Here is an 8,693-nt window from a genome sequence, read left to right as displayed (position 1 = left end):
GTGCCAACCGAGTTGCGTGGCTCGTCCACACTTCCTTTGGTGTGAGGCCCGGTATAAGGTCTAGCCAATCATGTTCCTCCGCTACCTCGAACACCCACCCTTTGTTGCAAACTCCGACCCTGGGTCCACGCCGGTTCACTTACACCATTTAAGGATGGGCCCCGACCACGACAACAATGCAGGGCTCTACCATACATTCCTACGCCGGCAGTTGCAACCCATCATAGACCGCAATACCGTGGGGACTTAGGACTCCCCAGCCTCACCGCTTGCTCCTTCGGGCGACAAGTGTACTACGGACAATGCCGTGGGGACTTAGGACTCCCCAGCCTCACCGCTTGCCCCCTTGGATTACAAGTGTACTACGGTAAAGCGCATCCGTTGATGAACGAGAGGTGGAAACACTTTTGACTACTCCGTCCCACTCCGGATCTTATGGTTAACACGGGTATTACGGCACAAGAATCACTGGACGACATTTGTTGTTTAATCCTAGATGGATATAACCCATGCAATGGAACCTCCACCATATCAACACAATCCATGGTTCCATTTCCCACCACATAGTCATATTCATAGTTATGAAAATAGTGGTTTTGCTTTTATGCAATAGTGATAAACATAGTACTTTGCAAGTAATTTGGTAAAAATACTCAAATGACATGAGCAAGCGATGAACTTGCCTTTCTTGACTCGCAAGATTATGCGGGCAAGGTCTTCGATACGCAATAACTCCAAATTCTGAAATAGCATCATCGTCCGGTAAGGACGATGTTTAAAAGATTGGCAAGGATGCAATAATGCATAAGTATGCGATGCAATCGCTCTAAGCATGACCTAACCCCGATGATTTAGGATTAGTGAGTGGTAATGATTTGTTCAGGGTTTGTTGCATTTTTAGAGTGAGTCACAAACAAGGTTCTTATTCAGGGTTGTGTGGTTTTAGAATCATAAGCAAATGGGAAGGTGCATAGTAACAATCATACACACCAAGGAATAGTAGTTATATCATAAGTATCGAGCAGTTGTCAATTTTAAGTCATATAGTGCATGGTTGATGATTACTTATTATATATTTCAAAAGAATAACTTTTGAAGAACATGTTCTTTAATGAAGAACAAGTATGATAATTAGGTTTGTGGGGTTCTATGGTTTTCTATGGTTCTAATTGGTTTCTGGAGTAATTAGTAGATGGATCACAACATAGTTGGATTCATCAAAAGCTAGAACTTGTAAGGTTGAGTTAAGCCTAGGCATCTTGAGTAATTTAATATAAATAGTTGCTATCAGGGTTGGTTTACCTTGCTGATGATAGCTGGCTATTGGCTATAGGTTCCATTAGGTAGGATTGATGATGATTACTTATTTTCTTCAAAAGAATAACTTTTGAAGGACATACTTCTTAAGTAATAAGGAGTATTACAATTAAGTTTGAGGTTGCCTAGGGTTTGCTGTTGGATCCACTAAGTAAGAAATGATTGGCTCCTAAATAGGATGGTTCATAATTATGAAGTACTTGTAGGGTTTAGTGTGTATGGTGTATGATGCACAATTATTGGGCATGGTTGCTATTATGGTTCATCACAAGGGTGTGACGCTAAATATGGATAATTAAGGTTGTTACCTCTAAGGATAGGAACTATGGTTGGTTCTATTTGATCATCTAGGTTTGATTAAGATGAATACATGGGATACTAATTTAGTAATGATGGTTACTACATTTTATGTGATCATGGCAAACATCTAGGTTCTATATGGTTCTATGATTTAAAAGAAAGTAGGATGATCACATGGTATAACCTAGGGTTTAGGTTTAGAACAATTTAGGGTTCATAGGGATTAATGGAGCTAGGGTTCCTAATGGTATTAGGGTTTTAGTATCCCACATAAAATTATGGGTTTGTGTTCTCAATTCAATATGGAACTTAGGGTTTTCTAATTGTCAATTAGTTCTTGGATTAATAACTTCATTATGGATGAAGTTATTAATAGCTTTGCAAATAAAAATAATATTGAATTTTCCACTTTGTTATTTTAGAACAATTAATAATTTAGGGTAATTATTAATCAGGGTTTAAATTCCAACATTAAGGATTAAATAAGTTACAAATAAAGAAAATTAGTGTTAATGTTTTCTTTATTTACTTTACTGGTTTTTATTTATTTTAGATTGTTTTCCTATTTATTGAAGTTTAATTGATTTTAGAATTAATAAATAAGGCTTAAATAACAAGTATTAAATAATTGAATTTCTATTAAAAATATAAATTTCATTTTATATTTTTATTGAATAGATTTTTCTTTTATAAGAATTTTGATATCTTATTTGTATTTTTCTGAGCTATATTGGATTTTCTACAATTTGTCAAAGTTGCAACAAATTTCTGGAATTGAATTTAAACAAAAATTACTAAAGTTACCCGGCCAGGGCTACCCACAGACACTGGCAAGTGGGGTCTAGACCACGTCAGCAGCCACGTGGCGATGATGTGGCCAGAGAGGCTCACTGCCGGCGGTTTGCCGGTGACGGCGCCGCCGTTCCAAGGCTCGAGCGGACCAACTACTCATGCTACTCGATTCAGCTCGCCGCGGTGAACACCAGGGTACCAACGCCGCCCCTAAATCGTCGCCGGAGCTAATCCGACGGCGAGGTGCTGCGGCGGTGCCCACGGGCCTACGATGCTGGGCATGCTAGGGAGTGCTAGCGGAGTAGCGAGGAGGCTCAGGAGAGTCAGAGAATCACCGCGAACACGCCGGGCTTGATGGCGAGGCAAAGGAAGGTCGGCATCGCCGGAATTGCTAGCTCCGGTCGTTGGGGAGTTGAGGTCGTCGGCGCCGATTTCGGTCACGGCGGCCCGATTCCTCCTGCAGGATGAACAAGTCGACCATGGCGATTCCAATGGTAGTCATGGCGAGGCTCGGGGTGGTCTCTGTCGACGGCGATGGTCGACGGCCGGGTTAGCTAGGTTTTTGCCTGGAGAGATATTGAGCAGAGGAGGAAGAAACTCGGAGCTGATGTTCGTGCTGGAGCTTTTATAGGGCGTCGAAGAGTGCCTCGTCACGACGCCGAGCGAGGGGAGGTCGCCAGCGAGAGGAGAAGGCGGGCACGCCGTCGAGCTGTCGTCCATGCGGGGAGAAGGATGAGGACGAGCTCTTCTCCGATATTTTGGACGAAGGGGTATCGGGCTGGCTTACTGGGCTGCTCCTGGTTGGTGGACTGGCCCGTTCTGGTGGGCTCGTGCTGGGCTGCCGTGGCCTGCCCAGGTAAGCTTCTCCCTTTTCTCTTTTTCTGTTTTTATTTCCTATTTAAATCTGATTTGAATTTCTATTCTGTTTTGTAGGATTTTAAATCTGTGGATCCTTTTGAAGTGCATAAAGATACTAATGTAATTAACATAAGATCTTAAAAATATTATATATGTGTATTGACACCCTTGTTTATTAAATGCTATTAGAGTTTGGAATTGGCATCTATATAGTTATAATTTCCAATATCAATTTATGGTGGTCCAACTATTTCTCAATAGGCCCTTCTAATACCTATTGATAATTAAGTTTTTGTTACCTTGCAGGAAACAATTTACAAGGCATAGCTCATTATTTAGTTTCTTCCTTAAGAATATGATCTCATGACATTATTTCATGTGCTCATGGTTGTTATGGATTTGGAAAATTGTTTAGGCTATTTTCAAGTATTAATCTCATCTTCTGAACCTTTTCTTTTAAAATGGTTAAGATGGATCTTATTCCTCTCATTAGACTTCTATTTATTTGGAAATAATAGTTAGTTGCACCTATATAGCATGGCTTGAAAAATTAGTTTAAGTTGATGTCTTGATTCATTTCAGGGTTGGCTAAACAGTCCCCTTGTTCCTATTTTCGCTTAGGCATGGTTTTAGGTTTATACTTGTGATCCCCATAGTGATACTCAAACTAGGTTTGAGATATATTTTTAGGATGTAGAGATTAGATGACACCATCTTGTATCTGCTAGGGTTCTAATCTCCCCTAACAAAATGGTTACTTTCTTAATTGTTATTGTTCTCCTTTAATTACTAAGGACTTGAGAACTGATTTTATCTTCTACCAATTAACTTCTATTATTATCCTCAATTAATCATTGAAGTAACTACAGTGGTTATAGTTCTTTTTTATAGTTAACTTTGGTCATATGGATGAATGGCTTCTCATCATTTAGAGTATAGAGTTTGTCTCTAAATGTTTTCTTGTGGTTCTTAAGTGAAGAATAGGTGGAATGTAAATGTGGTAGGATTCTACTTATGATCACCAAGTGATTCACAAGTTAAGGTTGGGATATAAGCCTAGGGTTGCTTACTAGTTACCTCCCTATGATTTCATGTGGTGAATGATATCTATTTATACTATTAGGGTTTAACTTATCCTCACATGCCTCAAGAGCATGATCATGGATTAAGCATGATCCATTTGTTCTTAATATCTCTACCTCAAGTTCTTAGGGTTTATGATCATCACTCAATTTATAATGATCAAGGTTTGGATTCCTAGGGATCTCTCATTAAATGGGTTCTCACTTCCATGATCAAGCATGGTCTTGATCAATCAAGGTATAGCACTTCTAATTTACCTTCTTGTATGGGACTACTATGGTTGCCTTATTAGTTTATATCCCAAGAGAATGCCCGAGATATTCTGCTAGGGTTCTATTCAAACAATGATGATATGGTCATCTGGTATATGGATAGTTCTCTCCCTCACATTCAAGTGTTTCCTCAACTACTTGAGTGTAACACCATAGCTTGGGCTCTCTTATAAAGGAATGGTTATTCTAGGGTTTATGGTGTACTCACAATATCTCAATAGGTATTAAGTCTAAGACTCCACTTGGCTATCTTGATTGAGTTAACCTCCTCCTTACTTTATCAATTCATGGATATGGTATTATTCCATGTGATATTAGGTTATCTCACCACTCCAAGGGAAATGGTTTACAACCTAATACTTTAGTTCAAAGGTTGTCCTTTGTTCATTAATAGGTGATGTCTACGGGTGCTTATATTCTTGTAGACAGTGTTGGGCCTCCAAGAGCAGAGGTTTGTAGAACAGCAGCAAGTTTCCCTTAAGTGGATCACCCAAGGTTTATCGAACTCAGGGAGGAGGAGGTCAAAGATATCCCTCTCATGCAACCCTGCAACCACAAAGCAAGAAGTCTCTTGTGTCCCCAACACACCTAATAGGTGCACTAGTTCGGCGAAGAGATAGTGAAATACAGGTGGTATGAATAAATATGAGCAAGTAGCAATGGCACCGTAAAAGTGCTTTGCTGTCCAGGACTGGTGTGTGGTTGATGGTGGTAATATTGCAGGAAGTATAGATGCGCAGTAAACAATAAACAAACAGCGATAACAGTATTTAGGAACAAGGCCTAGGGATCATACTTTCACTAGTGGACACTCTCAACATTGATCACATAACGGAATAAATAGATAGATGCTAGACTCTATACCCTCTTGTTGGATGATGAACACCACTAACTCGTGTAGGATTACACGAACCCTCAATGCCGGAGTTAACAAGCTCCACAATATTCAATGTTCATATTTAAATAACCTTAGAGTGCATAACGGATCAACATAACCAAACCAAGTACTAACATAGCATGCACACTCGTCACCTTCACACTACGAAAGGAGGAATAGATCACATCAATACTATCATAGCAATAGTTAACTTCATAATCTACAAGAGATCACAATCATAGCCTACGCCAAGTACTACACGATGCACACACTGTCACCATTACACCGTGCAGGAGGAATAAACTACTTTAATAACATCACTAGAGTAGCACACAAATATATTGGATACAAAACACATTGCAATCATAAAGAGATATAAATAAGCACTTCACTATGCCATTCATAACAGTGAATAAGTATTCTGTGAAATATAGCCTAAGAGACCCACACGGTGCACACACTGTCACCTTTACACACGTGGGACAAGGAGTCTCCGGAGATCACATAAGTAAAATCCACTTGACTAGCATAATGACGTCTAGATTACAAGCATCATCATATGAATCTCAATCATGTAAGGCAGCTCATGAGATTATTGTATTGAAGCACATAGGAGAGAGATTAACCACATAGCTCCCGGTACAGCCCCGAGCCTCGATGGAGAACTACTCCCTCCTCATGGGAGACAAGCAGCGTTGATGGAGATGGCGGTGGTGTCGATGGAGGAGCCTTCCGGGGCACTTCCTCGTCCCGGCGGCGTGCCGGAACGGAGACTCCTGTCCCCCGCATCTTGGCTTCGCGATGGCGGCGGCTCCGGAAGGTTTCTCGTACCGTGGCTTTTCCGTATCGAAGTTTTAGGTCGGGGACCTTTATATAGGCGAACAGGCGGCGTCGGAAGGTCAACGAGGCGACGACACAACAGGGGGCGCGGGCCCCCTTGGCCGCGCCGGCCTATCGTTTGGTGGGCCTGTGGCCCCCTCCGGCGGCTCTCGGGTGTTCCGGAAGCTTCATGCAATCCTAAGATGCTCGGGTGTTGATTTCGTCCGATTCCGAGAATATTTCCTTACTAGGATTTCTGAAACCAAAAACAGCTAAAACAAAGAATCGGCCCTTCGGCATCTCGTCAATAGGTTAGTTCCGGAAAACGCATAAATATGACATAAAGTATGCATAAAACATGTAGATATCATCAATAATGTGGCATGGAACATAAGAAATTATCGATACGTCGGAGACGTATCAGCATCCCCAAGCTTAGTTTCTCGCTCGTCCCGAGCGAGTAAACGATAACAAAGATAATTTCCGGAGTGACATGCCATCATAACCTTGATCATACTATTGTAAGCATATGTAATGAATGCAGCGATCAAAACAATGGTGAATGACATGAGTAAACAAATGAATCATAAAGCAAAGACTTTTCATGAATAGTACTTTCAAGACAAGCATCAATAAGTCTTGCATAAGAGTCAACTCATAAAGCAATAAATCAAAGTAAAGGTATTGAAGCAACACAAAGGAAGATTAAGTTTCAGCGGTTGCTTTCAACTTATAACATGTATATCTCAATGATAGTTTGTCAATGCAAAGCTATATAACAAGTGCAATATGCAAGTATGTAGGAATCAATGCACAGTTCACACAAGTGTTTGCTTCTTGAGGTGGAGAGAAATAGGTGAACTAACTCAACAATAAAAGTAAAAGAAGGGCCCTTCGCAGAGGGAAGCATTGAATGCTATATTTGTGCTAGAGCTTTGGTTTTGAAAACAAGAAACAATTTTGTCAACGGTAGTAATAAAGCATATGTATCATGTAAATTATATCTTACAAGTTGCAAGCCTCATGCATAGTATAATAATAGTGCACGCACCTTGTCCTAATTAGCTTGGATTAACATTGATTATCATTGCATAGCACATGTTTCAACCAAGTGTCACAAAGGGGTACCTCTATGCCGCCTGTACGAAGGTCTAAGGAGAAAGCTCGCATTGGATTTCTCGCTTTTGATTATTCTCAACTTAGACATCCATACCGGGACAACATAGACAACAGATAATGGACTCCTCTTTAGTGCATAATCATTCAACAACAATTAATATTCTCATAAGAGATTGAGGATTGATTGTCCAAACTGAAACTTCCACCATGAACCATGGCTTTAGTTAGCGGCCCAATGTTCTTCTCTAACATTATGCATACTCAAACCATTTGATCATGAAAATCTCCCTTACTTCAGACAAGACGAACATGCATAGCAACTCACATGATATTCAACAAAGGTAAAAGTTGATGGCGTCCCCAGAAAACATGGTTACCGCTCAACAAGCAACTTAATAAGAGATAAAGTGCATAAGTACATATTCAATACCACAATAGTTTTTAGGCTATTTGTCCCATGAGCTGTATATTGCAAAGGTAAAGAATGGAAATTTTAAAGGTAGCACTCAAGCAATTTACTTTGGAATGGCGGAGAAATACCATGTAGTAGGTAGGTATGGTGGACACAAATGGCATAGTAGTTGGCTCAAGGATTTTGGATGCATGAGAAGTATTCCCTCTCGATACAAGGCTTAGGCTAGCAAGGCTATTTGAAACAAACACAAGGATGAACCGATGCAGCAAAACTCACATAAAAGACATATTGTAAACATTATAAGATTCTACACCGCCTTCCTTGTTGTTCAAACTCTTTACTAGAAATTATCTAGACCTTAGAGAGAGACCAATTATGCAAACCAAATTTTAGCAAGCTCTTTGTATTTCTTCATTAATAGGTGCAAAGTATATGATGCAAGAGCTTAAACATGAGCACAACACTTGCCAAGTATCGAATTATTCAAGACATTTTAGAATTACTACATGTAGCATTTCCCGATTCCAACCATATAACAATTAACGAAGCAGTTTCAACCTTCGCCATGAACATTAAAAACTAAGAACATATATGTTCATACGAACCAGCGGAGCGTGTCTCTCTCCCACACAAGCATTTATTCAAACAAAAACAAAAAACAAAAACAAACAGACGCTCCAAGTAAAGTACATATGGTGTGACCGAATAAAAATATAGTTTCAAGAGAAGGAACGTGATAATTTGTCGATGAAGAAGGGGATGCCTTGGGCATCCCCAAGCTTAGATGCTTGAGTCTTCTTGAAATATGCAGGGATGAACCACCAGGGCATCCCCAAGCTTA

The sequence above is a fragment of the Lolium rigidum genome, chromosome 6 (assembly GCF_022539505.1).
Source record: "Lolium rigidum isolate FL_2022 chromosome 6, APGP_CSIRO_Lrig_0.1, whole genome shotgun sequence".
NCBI lineage: Eukaryota > Viridiplantae > Streptophyta > Magnoliopsida > Poales > Poaceae > Lolium > Lolium rigidum.
This window is presented reverse-complemented; position numbering follows the sequence as displayed.